The sequence below is a fragment of the Coenobita brevimanus genome, chromosome 6 (assembly GCF_032717465.1).
Source record: "Coenobita brevimanus isolate Jiangsu-jjx chromosome 6, ASM3271746v2, whole genome shotgun sequence".
NCBI classification, from domain to species: domain Eukaryota; kingdom Metazoa; phylum Arthropoda; class Malacostraca; order Decapoda; family Coenobitidae; genus Coenobita; species Coenobita brevimanus.
The window spans coordinates 32,750,666-32,770,265 of NC_136959.1; the positions used below are offsets into that span (position 1 = coordinate 32,750,666).

The window sequence follows — 19,600 nt, forward strand, 5'->3', positions numbered from 1 at the left end:
CTAGTGAGCCAGTGGCTGCGTCCCAGGATTGTGATGTCCCTGATGTGTTCCCTGCATGTGCTGTCACTAGGGCTAAGTCTAAAGTTACTGGTGATTTAGAGGATAATGATGATGATGATGTTATCCTAGCTGACACTTTTCTTGCTAATTTGGACCACTCACCAGATGAGGCAGTACCCCGTAGTGTTGATAATTTGTCTCGTCAAGAGTTGGTTGAGTTGCAGGTTGCTGACCCTGAGTTGAAAGGTCTAGCTAACTCTGCTTACAGTGAAGAAGAGTCAGCCGGTGCTTCTACTTGTTATTATGTAAAGTCAGGAGTACTTATGAGGAAGTGGAGACCCCCAACAGCATCAGCCGACTGTGAATGGGAGGTTGTACATCAAGTTGTCATCCCTCGTGTTTGTATGCAGGATATCATTAGAGTGGCTCATGATTCCAGTTTGGCAGGACACCTTGGAGTGAGGAAGACTGTGGCACTCATTTTGAAACACTTCTACTGGCCAGGTATCTTCAGGGATGTTTCCTGGTAATGTAAGTCTTGTCACACCTGTCAAGTTGTGGGGAAGTGTAATCAGACCGAAAAGGTTGCACCTCTAGTTCCCATTCCTCCTTTTGAGGCGCCTTTCACCCGTGTGTTGGTGGATATTGTGGGCCCTCTTCCTAAGACTTCTTCAGGATTTTCTTATGTGTTGACCCTGATTGATATGGCTACTCGTTATCCTGAAGCCATTCCACTTAGAAACATCTCAGCAAAGAACGTGGTTAAGGAAATGCTAGGGTTCTTCACAAAGTTTGGTCTGCCCAAGGAGGTACAGTCAGACCGGGGAAGTAATTTCATGTCAAACGTTTTCAAGCAGTCTCTGAAAGAGTTGGGCATCACCCAGATCACGTCTTCAGCTTACCATCCCCAGACCCAAGGAGCGTTGGAGAGATATCATCAAACACTCAAATCGATGCTCAAGAAATACTGTTTGGAACATTAGAAAGACTGGGATAAAGGTCTTCCATTCGTTGTGTTTGCTGCAAGAGAATCTCCAAATGAATCACTGGGCTTCTCACCTTTTGAACTACTGTTTGGCCATGAAGTAAGAGGACCCCTTAAGTTACTCAAGGAATGCTGGCTGTCGGAGGAAGATGACGTCAACCTGCTGGAGTATGTGATGAAGTTCAAAGAACGGCTGTCCACTGCTTTACAGCTGGCGAGAGAGAATTTAGGAGCTGCTCAGGAGAAGATGAAGACTTGGTATGACAAGAAGTCCAGGTTACGCCACTTTCAGCCAGGAGATCAGGTTTTGATTCTGCTACCAGTTCATGGGCAACCTCTTCAAGCCAAGTTTAGTGGCCCTTATTTCGTGGAGAAGAAACTCAGTGATGTCAGCTATGTCATCGCCACACCAGATCGTAGAAAGAGCAAGCAACTATGTCACATCAACATGCTAAAGTTATATCACAGGCGGGACGAAAATAATCCAGTCTGCACTGTAGCTGTTCCACCCGAGTCTGCAAGTGAAGCTCTCCCATGCAGTATGAGCCTGAGTGATAGTTTGGGGAAGAATCCTGATATCATGAATGATCTCCAGACTAAGCTTTCTCATCTACCACCCAAGGAAAGGCAGGAGTTTTCGGCATTACTGCAGGAGTACCCGCAAGTGTTCCGTGCCACTCCAGGAAGAACCACTGTGTTGATGCATGATGTCGATGTTGGAGACGCATAAAGCCAATTAAATTGCCTCCTTACCGTGTAGACAGTGAAAGTTCCTCTCATCCAGAAGGAGCTTGGCTACCTGTTGGACCACAAGATGATTGAGCCCTGTCAGAGCGAGTGGAGTTCTCCTGTCACTCTGGTCCCTAAGCCAGGTGGGTCACAGAGGCTTTGCATCGACTACAGACGTGTTAATCAGATAACTAAAACAGACACTTACCCTCTCCCTCGTGTGGAAGATTGCATAGACAAGATCGGAAAGGCTAGGTACATAAGTAAGTTTGATTTGTTAAAAGGATACTGGCAAGTACCTATGACTGAACGTGCTAGGGAGATCTCATTTTTTGTAACATTAGGAAAGACCTTTGCATGGTCTGTAATGCCATATACAGATTGTTTTAGAGTAATAAGAAATTTCCTTTGTAAATTTCTTTTTCTTTGTGGGGAGGTGTTACATAGCCTATGATTTCATCATCCTTTGTGTAATTTTAATGCACAGTATGCTGCATGTTTGATCACGAGCGTGTTCTGCCTCAAATCCCACCCTTCTACCGTTATAGTAGAGTAAGTCGTTCTCTCTGTTGTCCAGAGCGGGATTGTCAACTCTATGTCCCCATGGCTTCATTTGCGCGTCCTTATTACAAGTTGTATCAAGCTCTCCTGGCTCCTATATAATGAGCTCAGTCTCTGCATCATTGCCACTTAGATCTACTCCTCATTTTGTTCACATCTCTGTCCTCCCCTGTACAGATATTATTATTGTGAGTGCTCAAGAAATCTCCAACCATCTAGCAGCTGTGTGTAATTTGAGTATAACTGTTGTTGCATTTTTTCTTGTACTGTATAGCATAAGTTTAATTTGTAGGCCTAGTGAAGTTTTTGTAATTCATGTAGGGTTCTTTATGTCAGTCATTTTTGATAATAGTTTGTATCTGTAATTATTTATCTGGCATTCACTGAGTATTATCTGGTATCTCATTTTATCAGGGCTGACTTAGATAAATTTACTCTTGCTAATTTCGTGTCAATAGAGGCTATTGCAGTTAACCATATATTTAACCTGTTTTTGCCATTACATTATCCTTATGAGTCCTGAATGTTTTGTTGTTAATTTAAGCATTAAACTTTAACTTGTAATTTTACCTAACTCTTTTGTTTTGAACCTGGAACTTTACGGGACAGTAGTAATTTTTAGTATTCTCACTTTAAGTGTACATTATCTTTCTCTGTTCCGTAACAATATATATATTGTTACGGAACAGAGAGAGATAATGAACACGTCAAGTGAGAATACTAAAATCACTACTGTCCCGCAAAGTTCCAGGTTAAAAACAAAAGCGTTAGGTAAAATTACAAGTTAAAGTTTAATGCTCAAACTAACAACTAAACATTCAGGACTCATAAGGATAATGTAATGGCAAAACAGGTTACATATATGGTTAACTGCAATAGCCTCTATTAACATGAATTTAGCAAAAGCAAATTTATGTAAGTCAGCCCTGATAAATGAGAAAACCGGATAATGCTCAGTTAAAGCAAGATATATTATTACAGATACAAAATATTATTAATAATGGCTGACATTAAAAACTCTACATGAACCACAAAAACCTTACCAGGCCTACAAATTAACAACTTAGGCCATACAGTACAAGAAAAATGGTAACAACACTTATACTCAAATTATACAGCAGCTAGATGGTTGGAGACTTCCTGAGCACTCACAAAGATAATACACTATACGGAGGAGGACAGAGATGTGAACCAAATGAGGAGTAGATCTAAGTGGCAATTAATGCAGAGACTGAGCTCATTATATAGGGGCCGGCAGAGCTTGATTCAACTTGCAAGACGGACGTGGAAATGAAGGCACAGGGGAGGAAGAGTTGACAGTCCTGCTCTGAACAACAGAAAGAACGACTTACTCTACTATAAGGGGGAGAAGGGAGGAGTGAGGTAGAACACGCAAGCCTGGTCACTATTGAAGCCACGAGGCGAACCGTGATCAAACATGCAGCATACTATACGTTAGAATTATACAAAGGATGATGAAATCATAGGCTATATAACACCTCCCTACAAAGAAAAAGAAATTTACAAAGGAAATTTCTTATTACTCTAAATCAATCTGTCTCAAGTCTAGATAAGCAATCTGCAATAACATTTTCTTTCCCCTTGACATGTTGTATTTCTAATGAATACTCCTGAAGAAGTAGACTCCATCTTGTCAATCTCTGATTTTTATCTTTAAACTTACTAAGGAATTTCAGTGGGTTATGATCGGTATAAATGACTATAGGGTCAAAACCAGAACACAAATAAAATGAAAAATGCTGTAAACCCAATATCAAGGCCAAAAGCTCTTTCTCAATAGTTGAGTAGTTCTTTTGAGGTGGAGTGAACTTCTTACTGTAATAAGATACAGGGTGTTCAATACCCTGATCATCGTCTTGCAGCAAAACAGCCCCAGCTCCTGTATCACTTGCATCAACAGCCATCTTAAAAGGCTTAGCAAAATTTGGAGTAGCGAGCACTGGCTGACTTAATAGGATAGCTTTAAGTTTACTGAAAGAGGATTCACAGTTATCGGTCCAGACAAATTTAACTCCCTTTTTCAGTTGGTCTGTAAGTGGTGATACAAAAATTGAAAAGTTAAGAACAAATCTCCTGTAATAACCTACCATTCCCAAAAATCTTTGTAGCTCTTTCCTACTTTTAGGTCTGGGAAGATCACTTATAACCTGATCCTTAGCTCCTGGTGGTGCAACGTGTCCATCACCAATTACGTACCCAAGGTACTGAACTTTAGCTTGACCAAACTCACACTCTGATATATTAGCTACAAGATTAGCATGAACCAAACGCTCAAGAAATTTACTGACATGGCATAGGTGATCTTTCCAGTTGTCACTGAAGATTAATACATCATCAATATAAACAACGCACCCTCCCAAACCCTCTGTTACAACATTCATGAGCTTCTGAAAAGTGTCTGGTGCATTCTTCATACCATATGGCATTACAGAACATGCAAAAGTCTTTCCTAGTGTTACAAAACATGAGATCTCCCTAGCACGTTCAGTCATAGGTACTTGCCAGTATCCCTTTAACAAATCAAACTTACTTATGTACCTAGCGTTTCCGATCTTGTCTATGCAATCTTTCACGCGAGGGAGAGGGTAAGTGTCTGTTTTGGTTATCTGATTAACACGTCTGTAGTCGATGCAAAGCCGCTGTGACCCCCCTGGTTTAGGGACTAGAGTGACAGGAGAACTCCACTCACTCTGACAGGGCTCAATCATCTTGTGGTCCAACAGGTAGCCATACTCCTTCTGGATGAGAGGAACTTTCACTGGGTTCACACGGTAAGGAGGCAGTTTAATTGTCTTTGCATCTCCAACATCGACATCATGCATCAACACAGTGGTTCTTCCTGGAGTGGCACGGAACACTTGCGGGTACTCCTGCAGTAATGCCGAAAACTCCTGCCTTTCCTCGGGAGCTAGATGAGAAAGTTTAGAGTGGAGATCATTCATGATATCAGGATTCTTCCCCAAACTATCACTCAGGCTCAGGCTGCATGGGAGAACTTCACTTGCAGACTCGGGTGGAACAGCTACGGTGGAGATTGGGTTATTTTCGTCCCGCCTGTGATATAACTTTAGCATGTTGATGTGACAAAGTTGCTTGTCCTTTCTACTATCTGGTGTGGCGATGACATAGTTGACATCACTGAGTTTCTTCTCCACGAAATAAGGACCACTAAACTTGGCTTGAAGAGGTTGCCCATGCACTGGTAGCAGAATCAAAACCTGATCTCCTGGCTGAAAGTGGCGTAACCTGGACTTCTTATCATACCAAGTCTTCATCTTCTCCTGAGCAGCTCCTAAATTCTCTCTCACCAGCTGTAAAGCAGTGGACAGCCGTTCTTTGAACTTCATCACATACTCCAGCAGGTTGACGTCATCTTCCTCCGACAGCCAGCATTCCTTGAGTAGCTTAAGGGGTCCTCTTACTTCATGGCCAAACAGTAGTTCAAAGGGTAAGAAGCCCAGTGATTCATTTGGAGATTCTCTTGCAGCAAATACAACAAATGGAAGACCTTTATCCCAGTCTTTCTGATGTTCCAAACAGTATTTCCTGAGCATCGATTTGAGTGTTTGATGATATCTCTCCAATGCTCCTTCGGTCTGGGGATGGTAAGCTGAAGATGTGATCTGGGTGATGCCCAGCTCTTTCAGAGACTGCTTGAAAACATTTGACATGAAAATACTTCCCTGGTCTGACTGTATCTCCTTGGGCAGACCAAACTTGGTGAAGAACCCTAGCATTTCCTTAACATCGTTCTTTGCTGAGATATTTCTAAGTGGAATGGCTTCAGGATAACGAGTAGCCATATCAATCAGGGTCAACACATAAGAAAATCCTGAAGAAATCTTAGGCAGAGGGCCCACAATATCCACCAACACACGGGTGAATGGCGCCTCAAAAGGAGGAATGGGAACTAGAGGTGCAACCTTTTCGGTCTGATTACACTTCCCCACAACTTGACAGGTGTGACAAGACCTACAATACCAGGAAACATCTCTGAAGATACCTGGACAGTAGAAGTGTTTCAAAATGCGTGCCACAGTCTTCCTCACTCCAAGATGTCCTGCCAAACTGGAATCATGAGCCACTGTGACATGTAGAGGTGTGCGTACGTAGGAGGACTACTGGGCCTTGAAAACAGGCTGTGAAGCCTATGCCCAGAGTCGGTCACATAAAAAAAAAAAAAAAAAAAAAAACTCTAATGATACCCTGCCTACAAACACGAGGGATGACAACTTGATGTACAACCTCCCATTCACAGTTGGCAGATGCTGTTGGGGGTCTCCACTTTCTCATAAATACTCCTGACTTTATATATTAACAAGTAGAAGCACCAGCTGACTCTTCCTCATTGCAAGCAGAGTTAGTTAGACCTTTCAACTCAGGGTCAGCAACCTGCAACTCAACCAACTCTTGACGAGACAAATTATCAACACTACGGGGTACTGCCTCATCTGGTGAGTGGTCCAAATTAGCAAGAAAAGTGTCAGCTAGGATAACATCATCATCATCATTATCCTCTAAGTCACCAGTAACTTTAGACTTAGCCCTAGTGACAGCACATGCAGAGAACACATCAGGGACATCATAATCCTGGGCTGCAGTCACTGGTTCACTAGGCAACTGAGGAGCTGGACACACTTGACTTCCACCAATATCATTTCCAAGTAAGAAAGTTACACCTGACATTGGGAGTGTCTCAACCAATCCAACCATAACAGAACCATTAACAAAACCAGACTCTAAATTCACTCTGCACAGAGGGACAGAGAAGTAATTATTCCCTACACCTTGTAAGATTACAGTTTCATCAGAGGAATTAACATTAGAGCCTAGAACACTGGTCAGCATAAGGGATTGGCAAGCACCTGTGTCACGATATATTTTAACTGATTTCCTGTCATTACTGTCCAGAGGACTGACAAAACCATCAGACAGGAAATTAGCACATGAACTCTTGAGAGTGTCACCCACATTACTGCTCAAAAGAGAAGCTTCATCATGAGAATTTAATTTACCCCTCAAAGCAGGTTCAGTTAACTCGGTTAAAGAATTCTGGGAACTCTCACGGTTGGACACTAGACCAATTGACTGAATATTTAAAGATTCCTTTTGGTTCACATCACGCTGTCTCCTGAAACATTTCTATATAGTATGACCAAGCTTACTACAATAAGTACATTTACTTTTCTGAAATCTACAGGTGAAGCTGGTATTTACTTCCTGAGAAACATCATCTTTATTCTCTTTCCTGTTACCTGTATTCAAAGTAGAGGCAAGGTACTTACTCTCAGCTTTCCTTTTTTCTTTAGAATATCTCTTGTGAGTGAGAACATATTCATCAGCTAAAACTGCAGCATCAGACAAATTATCTATTCTTTTCTCATCAAGATATAGGCTTACATCTTTATTAATACACCTTTTGAAGTCCTCCAGCAAAATCATCTGCTTAAATTTATCAAAATCAGAATCCACATTCTTAGAATTTAACCACTGCTCTAACAGAGCTTTGATTTTTGCATACTCAACATGGGATTGCTTATCTTGCTTGTAAGTTGTCCTAAATTTTACTCTATAAGCTTCAGGAACAAGCTCATAGGCCTTAGGAATCAAGCTCTTACCTACATCATAATTATCAGATTGATCCTGAGGCAAAGATGCATAAGTTACTACAGCTTTACCGGTGAGAACACTCTGTAGGAGTACTGGCCAATACTTTTTGGGCTAATTAAAACCTGTAGCTACCCTCTCAAACAACTGAAAATACTTTGTTAAATCAGATTCATTAAAAGGAGGGACAAGTTTAACATTTTTAGCCACATCAAAATCATCAGAGCTAGATGATCCAGTTCCATTTTGTTTCAAGCGATACTCATGGTCTGCCTGAATCCTAGCAATTTCAATTTGTGCCTGTGCCTCCTGAATACGAGCCTGAGACTCAGCCTCTGTAGCACGAGCCTCCTGCAGGGCTAGCTTTAACTTAGATATTTCAATCTGCGTTTGCTCATCTGGAAGAGTTACATTAAACAAGCTTTTATTAATCATGTCAACAATTTGATCTTTAGAATGATGAGAGCAAACAACAATTCCCAATTGTTGAGCAACAAGCTTAAGTTCTTTCTTTGTTCTGTTTTCTGCATCACACACTGTTTGCACATTTGACAAAAAATCTTTGGCTTCATCAAGAGTAGTAATAGTAGACATCATGAATAAATCACAGTCACAAAATATCAAGCAATATCCTTATGATAATATCCTGAATATCCTGATAAGAGGTCGCCAAATTTATGTTACGGAACAGAGAGAGATAATGAACACGTCAAGTGAGAATATTAATATCACTACTGTCCCGCAAAGTTCCAGGTTAAAAACAAAAGAGTTAGGTAATATTACAAGTTATAGTTTAATGCTCAAACTAACAACTAAACATTCAGGACTCATAAGGATAATGTAATGGCAAAACAGGTTACATATATGATTAACTGGAATAGCCTCTATTAATATGAATTTAGCAAGAGCAAATTTATGTAAGTCAGCCCTGATAAATGAGAAAACTAGATAATGCTCAGTTAAAGCAAGATATATTATTACAGATACAAAATAGTATTAATAATGGCTGACATTAAAAACTCTACGTGAATCACAAAAACCTTACCAGGCCTACAAATTAACACCTTAGGCCATACAGTACAAGAAAAATGGTAACAACACTTACACTCAAATTATACAGCAGCTAGATGGTTGGAGACTTCCTGATCACTCACAAAGATAATACACTATACAGGGGAGGACAGAGATGTGAACCAAATGAGGAGTAGATCTAAGTGGGAATTAATGCAGAGACTGAGCTCATTATATAGGGGCCGGCAGAGCTTGATTCAACTTGCAAGACGGACGCGGAAATGAAGGCACAGGGGAGGAAGAGTTGACAGTCCTGCTCTGAACAACAGAAAGAACGACTTACTCTACTATAAGGGGGAGAAGGGGGGAGTGAGGTAGAACACGCAAGGCTGGTCACTATTGAAGCCTCGAGGCGAACCGTGATCAAACATGCACCATACTGTACGTTAGAATTATACAAAGGATGATGAAATCATAGGCTATGTAACAATATATATATATATATATATATATATATATATATATATATATATATATATATATATATATATATATATATATAGCTTAGCGATTTGAACATAATTTTTTGTACTACATTCTAAATTCCATTACTACGTGGGCATAAAAAAAAAAGCTGCAAAATTTATATGATACAGATATTGGATAATGCCAGTAAAAGTTTCGTCTTAAGCAGCTGTATGAAGGGAAGCCAGAACTAAGATGCAGCTGAACTTAACTGCAGAATCGAAGAAATTATTGAATCATTTGTAAGCAGAGAAGGGATAAATATATGAGAAACACTATCTTGATCCAGCTACGTTAATGTCCACCTAATGTCTTGCTTGCTAGCCATGTTGTATATTCATCAGAAACCCGACTATGGCAGATCGTACCTTGGTTGTGTCATCAGCCATTCATGTGTATGAGAAATCTTGCTGTCATTAATGGTCACTTTTTTGTTGATGTTGTTCAGACACTGGGGTGTTCGTAAGGATGCAAACGATCAGTCGCTTAGTCGTATGAATGCATGACCGAACTTGTAATCAAAGATCTACCGCCCCAATGATGACGTTCTTGCAGGGCACCAGCAGCGAGCCCCACGCAGAATAGTGTTTGTATTTAGGTTACAAGGATTGTTATATTACGTACTAATGTGCAATAAGAAATATGTCTCGTGTTTAACAAGCATTTAAAACTGTATCTCCATGAGCCAGCAAACGGTTTGCTTTGTTAGTTTTCACTTCTTTGATATAGCATTTGATTAATATAATTTTTGCATGTACTTTGCCTGCCACTGAATAAGAAAATGTTTAATCGCATTAATACATCCCCGCACTTGTAGGTTAGTGGGTGTAGTGTTTTACTCGACGTGTATGTGTGTGTGTGTGTGTGTGTGTGTGTGTGTGTGTGTGTAGGTTAGTGGGTGTAGTGTTTTACTCTACGTGGTGTGTGTGTGTGTGTGTGTGTGTGTGTGTGTGTGTGTGTGTGTGTGTGTGTGTGTGGCTGTGTGTAGGTTAGTGGATGTAGTGTTTTACTCTACGAGGCGTGTGTGTGTGTGTGTGTGTGTGTGTGTGTGTGTGTGTGTGTGTGTGTGTGTGTTTACATTAGAGCTCAGTTTTAATCCGACTTTAATAATACTTGGTGGAAGGATTGAGGGTCATCCATTTTTTTTTTGCTTTTTTAGACAGTAAGTTAAAGGGCAAGGCCTACAATAAGGTCAACATAGACAATTTGCGTTTGATCAAATTTGTTAAAGCAGTTAAGTTGATGGGATTCACTTTGAGAGCAGTAAAAGGTTGCGGTCGGATAAGGTCAACAATCAGTCCATTTGTGTCTGTATATATATTGTTACGGAACAGAGAAAGATAATGTACACTTTAAGTGAGAATACTAAAAATCATTACTGTCCCGTAAAGTTCCAGGTTCAAAACAAAGAGTTAGGTAAAATTACAAGTTAAAGTTTAATGCTCAAACTAACAACAAAACATTCAGGACTCATAAGGATAATGTAATGGCAAAAAACAGGTTAAATATATGGTTAACTGCAATAGCCTCTATTAACAAAAAAATTAGGGTGAGTAAATTTATCTAAGTTAGCCCTGATAAAATGAAAATACACTGGGTAATGCTCAGTTAATGCAATATAAATTATTACAGATACAAACTATTATTAATGATAGCTGACAATAAGAACATTACATGAATTGCAAAACCTTACTAGGCCTAAGAATCAACCTTATGCTACACAGTACAAGAAAAAATGCAACAACTGTTATACTCAAATTACACACAGCTGCTAGATGGTTGGAGACTTTCTGAGCACTCACAATAATAATAACCGTACAGGGGAGGACAGAGATGTGAACAAAATGAGGAGCAGATCTAAGTGGCAATAATGCAGAGACTGAGCTCATTATATAGGGGCCAGCAGAGCTTGATACAACTTGTAAGAAGGACGCGCAAATGAAGCCATGGGGACAAAGAGTTGACAATCCCGCACTGAACAACAGAAAGGACGACTTACTCTAATATAACGGTAGAAGGGGGGGACTAAGGCAGAACACGCTCGTGATCAAACAGGCAGCACACTGTACGTTAGAATTACGCAAAGGATGATGAAATCATAGGCTATGTAACACCTCCCCACAAAGAAAAAGAAATTTACAAAGGAAATTTCTTATTACTCTAAAACAATCTGTCTAAAGTCTAGATAAGCAATCTGCAATAACATTTTCTTTCCCCTTGACGTGTTATATGTCTAATGAATACTCCTGAAGAAGTAGACTCCATCTTGTCAATCTCTGATTTTTATCTTTAAACTTACTAAGGAATTTCAGTGGGTTATGAACGGTATAAATGACTATGGGGTCAAAACCAGAACACAAATAAAATGAAAAATGCTGTAAACTCAAAATCAAGGCCAAAAGCTCTTTCTCAATAGTGGAGTAGTTCTTTTGAGGTGGAGTGAACTTCTTGCTGTAATAAGATACAGGGTGTTCAATACCCTGATCATCGTCTTGCAGCAAAACAGCCCCAGCTCCTGTATCACTTGCATCAACAGCCATCTTAAAAGGCTTAGCAAAATTTGGAGTAGCGAGCACTGGCTGACTTAATAGGATGGCTTTAACCCGTCACGTCCCGAGGTTTTCCGCACCTCCGACATCCCCCAGTCCCGAGGTATTTTCGATTTTTTTTTTTTTGGCTAAAACCTTCGCTTTTGGTGAGAAACATCGAAAATTCATAGAGAAATCGCTCACCTGAGGTTTAAAGTGCCCCATCCAGGTAGGAGTTCCTCCTTACCTGAGTGGGTTTTCTAACATGCTGGCACCAAAGAAAACGAGTTCTATGGGAGGGTAACTATTTTATCCACTCATAAACGGTATTTATTTATTTACTTGGTACGAATGTATATGTAGTATGACAGTATATTGGTTTTCAAGCAGTAATAAAGGCATTATAAGCATTGTTTCACTCACTAACTAATCACCATACCTGACCTATTTTTGCCACACTACCTGATCATTATTTCTGGCTGTTTCTTCTTCTAATGCTATGTAAACATTGTCCTCCACATTGTCATCGATTGGGGAATCACTCTGGCCCTGAATAACTTTACTAGCCAGGTCACTGGTAACAGGTCCTTTGCCAAGACAATGGCGTGAGGGGGGGAGGGGGGAAGTTATGCAGTGTAAGGCATTGTCCCTGCTTGGTATCTTGTACAGGAATAGAGGAAGGTGTCCCGTGTATACATACGAAAAATCACGTGCGAAAATTGAAAATTGTGCAAATTAGGTACCTTGCAATTGCACGACGTACTGGTACGTCGCCGGGACTGGCAAATGCAAATCGTGGTGACGTACCCATACGTCGTCGGGACGGGGCGGGTTAAGTTTGTTGAAAGAGGATTCACAGTTATCGGTCCAGACAAATTTAACTCCCTTTTTCAGTAGGTCTGTAAGTGGTGAGACAAAAATTGAAAAGTTAAGAACAAATCTCCTGTAATAACCTACCATTCCCAAAAATCTTTGTAGCTCTTTCCTACTTTTAGGTCTGGGAAGATCACTTATAACCTGAACCTTAGCTGCTGGTGGTGCAACATGTCCATCACCAATTACGTACCCAAGGTACTGAACTTTAGCTTGACCAAACTCACACTTTGATAAATTAGCTACAAGATTAGCATGAACCAAACACTTAAGAAATTTACTGACATGGCATAGGTGATCTTTCCAGTTGTCGCTGAACATTAATACATCATCAATATAAACAACACACCCTGCCAAACCCTCTGTTACAACATTCATGGGCTTCTGAAATGTGGCTGGTGCATTCTTCATACCATATGGCATTACCGAACATGCAAAAGTCTTTCCTAGTGTTACAAAACATGAGATCTCCCTAGCACATTCAGTCATAGGTACTTGCCAGTATCCCTTTAACAAATCAAACTTACTTATGTACCTAGCCTTTCCTATCTTGTCCATGCAATCTTCCACACGAGGGAGAGGGTAAGTGTCTGTTTTGGTTATCTGATTAACACGTCTGTTGTCAATGCAAAGCCACTGTGACCCACCTGGCTTAGGGACTAGAGTGACAGGAGAACTCCACTCGCTCTGACAGGGCTCAATCATCTTGTGGTCCAAAAGGTAGCCAAGCTCCTTCTGGATGAGAGGAACTTTCACTGGGTTCACACGGCAAGGAGGCAATCTAATTGGCTTTGCGTCTCCAACATCGACATCATGCATCAACACAGTGGCTCTTCCTGGAGTGGCACGGAACACTTGCGGGCACTCCTGCAGCAATGCCGAAAACTCCCGCCTTTCCTCGGGAGGTAGATGAGAAAGCTTAGTCTGGAGATCATTCATGATATCAGGATTCTTCCCCAAACTATCACTCAGGCTCATACTGCATGGGAGACCTTCACTTGCAGACTCGGGTGGAACAGCTACAGTGCAGACTGGATTATTTTCGTCCCGCCTGTGATATAACTTTAGCATGTTGATGTGACAAAGTTGCTTGTTCTTTCTACGATCTGGTGTGGCGATGACATAGTTGACATCACTGAGTTTCTTCTCCACGAAATAAGGACCACTAAACTTGGCTTGAAGAGGTTGCCCATGCACCGGTAGCAGAATCAAAACCTGATCTCCTGGCTGAAAGTGGCGTAACCTGGACTTCTTATCATACCAAGTCTTCATCTTCTCCTGAGCAGCTCCTAAATTCTCTCTCGCCAGCTGTAAAGCAGTGGACAGCCGTTCTTTGAACTTCATCACATACTCCAGCTGGTTGACGTCATCTTCCTCCGACAGCCAGGATTCCTTGAGTAGCTTAAGGGGGCCTCTCACTTCATGGCCAAACAGTAGTTCAAAAGGTGTGAAGCCCAGTGATTCATTTGGAGATTCTCTTGCAGGAAACACAACGAATGGAAGACCTTTATCCCAGTCTTTCTGATGTTCCAAACAGTATTTCCTGAGCATCGATTTGATTGTTTGATGATATCTCTCCAACGCTCCTTGGGTCTGGGGATGGTAAGCTGAAGACGTGATCTGGGTGATGCCCAACTCTTTCAGAGACTGGTTGAAAACATTTGATATGAAATTACTTCCTCGGTCTGACTGTACCTCCTTGGGCAGACCAAACTTTGTGAAGAACCCTACCATTTCCTTAACCAAGTTCTTTGCTGAGATATTTCTAAGTGGAATGGCTTCAGGATAACAAGTAGCCATATCAATCAGGGTCAACACATAAGAAAATCCTGAAGAAGTCTTAGGAAGAGGGCCCACAATATCCACCAACACACGGGTGAATGGCGCCTCAAAAGGAGGAATGGGAACTAGAGGTGCAACCTTTTCGGTCTAATTACACTTCCCCACAACTTGACAGGTGTTACAAGACTTACAATACCAGGAAACATCACTGAAGATACCTGGCCAGTAGAAGTGTTTCAAAATGCGTGCCACAGTCTTCCTCACTCCAAGGTGTCCTGCCAAACTGGAATTATGAGCCACTCTAATGATATCCTGCCTACAAACACGAGGGATGACAACTTGATGTACAACCTCCCATTCACAGTCGGCTGATGCTGTTGGGGGTCTCCACTTCCTCATAAGCACTCCTGACTTTATATAATAACAAGTAGAAGCACCAGTTGACTCTTCCTCATTGCAAGCAGAATTAGCTAGACCTTTCAACTCAGGGTCAGCAACCTGCAACTCAACCAACTCTTGACGAGACAAATTATCAACACTGCGGGGTACTGCCTCATCTGGTGAGTGGTCCAAATTAGCAAGAAAAGTGTCAGCTAGGATAACATCATCATCATCATTATCCTCTAAATCACCAGTAACTTTAGACTTAGCCCTAGTGACAGCACATGCAGGGAACACATCAGGGACATCACAATCCTGGGACGCAGCCACTGACTCACTAGACAACTGAGGAGCTGGACACACTTGACTTCCACCAATATCATTTCCAAGTAAGAAAGTTACACCTGACATTGGGAGTGTCTCAACCAACCCAGCCATAACGGAACCATTAACAAAACCAGACTCTAAATTCACTCTGCACAGAGGGACAGAGAAGTAATTATTCCCTACACCTTGTAAGATTACAGTTTCATCAGAGGAATTAACATTAGAGCCTAGAACACTGGTCAGCATAAGGGATTGGCAAGCACCTGTGTCACGATATATTTTATCTGATTTCCTGTCATTACTGTCCAGAGGACTGACAAAACCATCAGACAGGAAATTAGCACATGAACTCTTGAGAGTGTCACCCACGTTACTGCTCAAAAGAGGAGCTCCATCATGAGAATTTAAGTTACCCCTCAAAGCAGGTTCAGTTAACTCGGTTAAAGAATTCTGGGAACTCTCAAGAGTGGACACTAGACCAATTGACTGAATATTTAAAGACTCCTTTTTGTTCACATCACGCTGTCTCCTGAAACATTTCTCCGTAGTATAACCAAGCTTACTACAATAAGTACATTTACGTTTCCGAAATCTAGAGGTGGGGCTGGTATTTACTTCCTGAGAAACATCATCTTTATTCTCTTTCCTGTTACCTGTACTCTGAGTAGAGGCAACGTACTTACTCTCAGCTTTCCCTTTTTCTCTAGAATATCTCTTGTGAGTGAGAACATATTCATCAGCTAAAACTGCAGCATCAGACAAATTATCTATTGTTTTCTCATCAAGATATAGGCTTACATCTTTATAAATACACCTTTTGAAGTCCTCCAGCAAAATCATCTGCTTAAATTTGTCAAAATCAGAATCCACATTCTTAGAATTTAACCACTGCTCTAACAGATCTTCTTTGATTTTTGCATACTCAACATGGGATTGCTTATCTTGCTTGTAAGTTGTCCTAAATTTTACTCTATAGGCTTCAGGAACAAGCTCATAGGCCTTAAGAATCAAGCTCTTAACTACATCATAATTATCAGATTGATCCTGAGGCAAAGATGCATAAGTTACTTGAGCTTTACCGGTGAGAACAGTTTGAAGGAGTACTGGCCAATACTGTTTGGGCCAATTAAAACCTGTAGCTACCCTCTCAAACAACTGAAAATACTTTGTTAAATCAGATTCATTAAAGACAAGTTTAACATTTTTAGCCACATCAAAATCATCAGAGCTAGATGATCCAGTTCCACCTTGTTTCATGCGATACTCATGGTCTGCCTAAATCCTGGCAAGTTCAACTTGTGCGTGTATCTGTGCCTCCCGAATACGAGCCTCCGCCTCCTTAGCACGAGACTCCTGCAGGGCTAGCTGTAACTTAGCTAATTCGATCTGCGTTTGCTCATTTGGAGGAGTTACATTAAACAAACTTTCATTAATCATGTCAACAATTTGATCTTTAGAATGATGAGAGCGAACAGCAATTCCCAATTGTTGAGCAACAAGCTTAAGTTCATTCTTTGTTCTGTTTTCTACATCACACACTGTTTGCACATTTGACAAAAAATCTTTGGCTTCATCAAGTGTAGTAATAGTAGACATCATGAATAAATCACACTCACAAAATATCAAACAATATCCTTATGATAACATACTGAATATCCTGATAAGAGGTCGCCAAATTTATGTTACGGAACAGAGAAAGATGATGTACACTTTAAGTGAGAATACTAAAAATCACTACTGTCCCATAAAGTTCCAGGTTCAAAACAAAAAGTTAGGTAAAATTACAAGTTAAAGTTTAATGCTCAAACTAACAACAAAACATTCAGGACTCATAAGGATAATGTAATGGCAAAAAACAGGTTAAATATATGGTTAACTGCAATAGCCTCTATTAACACAAAATTAGCATGAGTAAATTTATCTAAGTTAGCCCTGACAAAATGAAAATACACTGGGTAATGCTCAGTTAATGCAAGATAAATTATTACAGATACATCCATCCATCCATTGCCAGACGCCATGTATCCCAGATGGGGTGGTCAAGGGCTTGGAGTTAATTGTTTTACAGGGAGGGGCACTAATCCTCCACCAACCCCACTTGACACGTAGGGAGTTATGCAAACAGCATCTGGTGTTCCCAGGCGGTCACCCATCCAAGTACTGACCAGACCCAACGTTGCTTAACTTCGCTTATCGGACGGGAAGCGGTGTACTCAACGTGGCATGGCCGTTGACAAACTATTATTAATGATAGCTGACAATGAGATCTTTACATGAATTACAAAACCTTACTAGGCCTAAGAATAAATCTTATGCTACACAGTACAAGAAAAAATGCAACAACAGTTATACTCAAATTACACACAGCTGCTAGATGGTTGGAGACTTTCTGAGCACTCACAATAATAATAACCGTACAGGGGAGGACAGAGATGTGAACAAAATGAGGAGCAGATCTAAGTGGCAATAATGCAGAGACTGAGCTCATTATATAGGGGCCAGCAGAGCTTGATACAACTTGTAAGAAGGACGCGCAAATGAAGCCATGGGGACAAAGAGTTGACAATCCCGCACTGAACAACAGAAAGGACGACTTACTCTACTATAACGGTAGAAGGGGGGGACTGAGGCAGAACACGCTCGTGATCAAACAGGCAGCACACTGTACGTTAGAATTACACAAAGGATGATGAAATCATAGGCTATGTAACAATATATATATATATATATATATATATATATATATATATATATATATATATATATATATATATACAAACTGAATTAAGCCAAAGTTAGTTCGTGGAAGAGTTGAGGTCAGCCAAGGGGATGAGCGACTGGTTTTAAGAACAATAAGGCAAAAGTCAGGTTTATTTATCAATTTATGAATTATTGATAATATCATCTAGTTATACAAGCAAACTTATATGTGATCCAAAGTAACAGATGAAAAAGGGGAAAGAGAATATTCTGTTTGGGTTTATGTTATAAGGGGCCCCTAAAATATTTCCCTAGACACAAGGTAAAAAGGCTGAAAATCACTGCCGTACAAAAAGCAGAATATCGAGGTGTCACCGTGTGTGCGTGCGTGTGTGTGTGTGTGTGTGTGTGTGTGTAGACGGTGCCCAAAGTAAAGCATTCCATGTACTCAATGTAAGAAGATTTTACACAAGCCAACTGCAATTTTGTTGCTTCAGACTGGTTGCCTATTTCTGGTGATTCAGTGTGCATAAATGATACTCAGATGCATGAATCACGTATAGTTCTTAACAATATGTAATTATGAAGTCACAAGTTACGTTTTTTTTATTTAGGTGGCTCTGCATGAAGTAACTATCCAAATGGTTTCTTATAACTTAGTAAGCCATATGCCAAGTTGAGTGGTAATTCTGTAACTAATGGAATGCTTTGAAGTCTAGTTAATTCAGGGGCTTCACCCAGATGTGGCCCAAAAGGATTCGTGTTGAATTTAATGTTGATGGGTGGATATTTTTCACCAGTTCCTATACAAGAAGTCTGAAGGCTGTTCCTTTATAGAAGCGTAACAAGTATCTGCGTGCACTGGAAGAGAGAGGGCTGTTCCGCTGAGTCATTTTACGCATTTTAAGACTATAAAAATCTAGCTCATGTTGTAAGAAGGTTTATTTACTAAAATCACAGATGAATGAATTGTGGAGATTTAAAGGTACTGTGCTTTGTATGCTGCCTGAACAGCATTTGGAGATGCAAAATTTTCCATGTGTCCTGTTTGACTGGGAGAGCAGAGCCAAGAGGTTACAGTGGTCATTCAAACAACACCGAAGTTGGAGTACGTTGAAGATAAAGGGACAAAGAATGTAGTACTAGAGAGTGTGGTAAATACGATAGGTCCTCTTGCCTAAAAAAAGAAAAAAAAAAATCCTCTTGCCTCTTTGAAAGATAAACCATGGCTTAGTGAACGAGTCTGTTCCAGCGTTATCTTGAGATGGAAACTTTTTTTTTTTTTCCTGTTTTTATGATGTTTTCAAGACTATCAGATGCCTAGCTCAAGGAAGGCATATTTGCTGGGCCAGGCAGAAAATTTGTTCAGGATGAGCATTATCTAGACTCTATGCCTGATGAGAAAGAAAATGCATGGGCTGTACTCACAGATGTCATAAAACTCGTAGGAAAGTACCGTACAAGAAATCTTAAACGGGATGTTGAAGAAATTTAAGGCATTACTATCTTATATGAGTTACTAAGTAAATTTATTTGGATGCTTATTTGGACTCTGAAGTACAAGGCGAAA

The 19,600-nt window shown here is 40.5% G+C and overlaps 1 non-coding gene across 1 annotated transcript; it reads right to left on the minus strand.

Annotated features, from left to right (window-relative positions):
• Positions 1-17,446: 17,446 nt before the first annotated feature.
• On the minus strand, positions 17,447-17,565 carry LOC145402599 (5S ribosomal RNA). Its single transcript, XR_013897825.1, has one exon. It is a non-coding gene; the product is annotated as a 5S ribosomal RNA (ribosomal RNA).
• Positions 17,566-19,600: the final 2,035 nt, after the last annotated feature.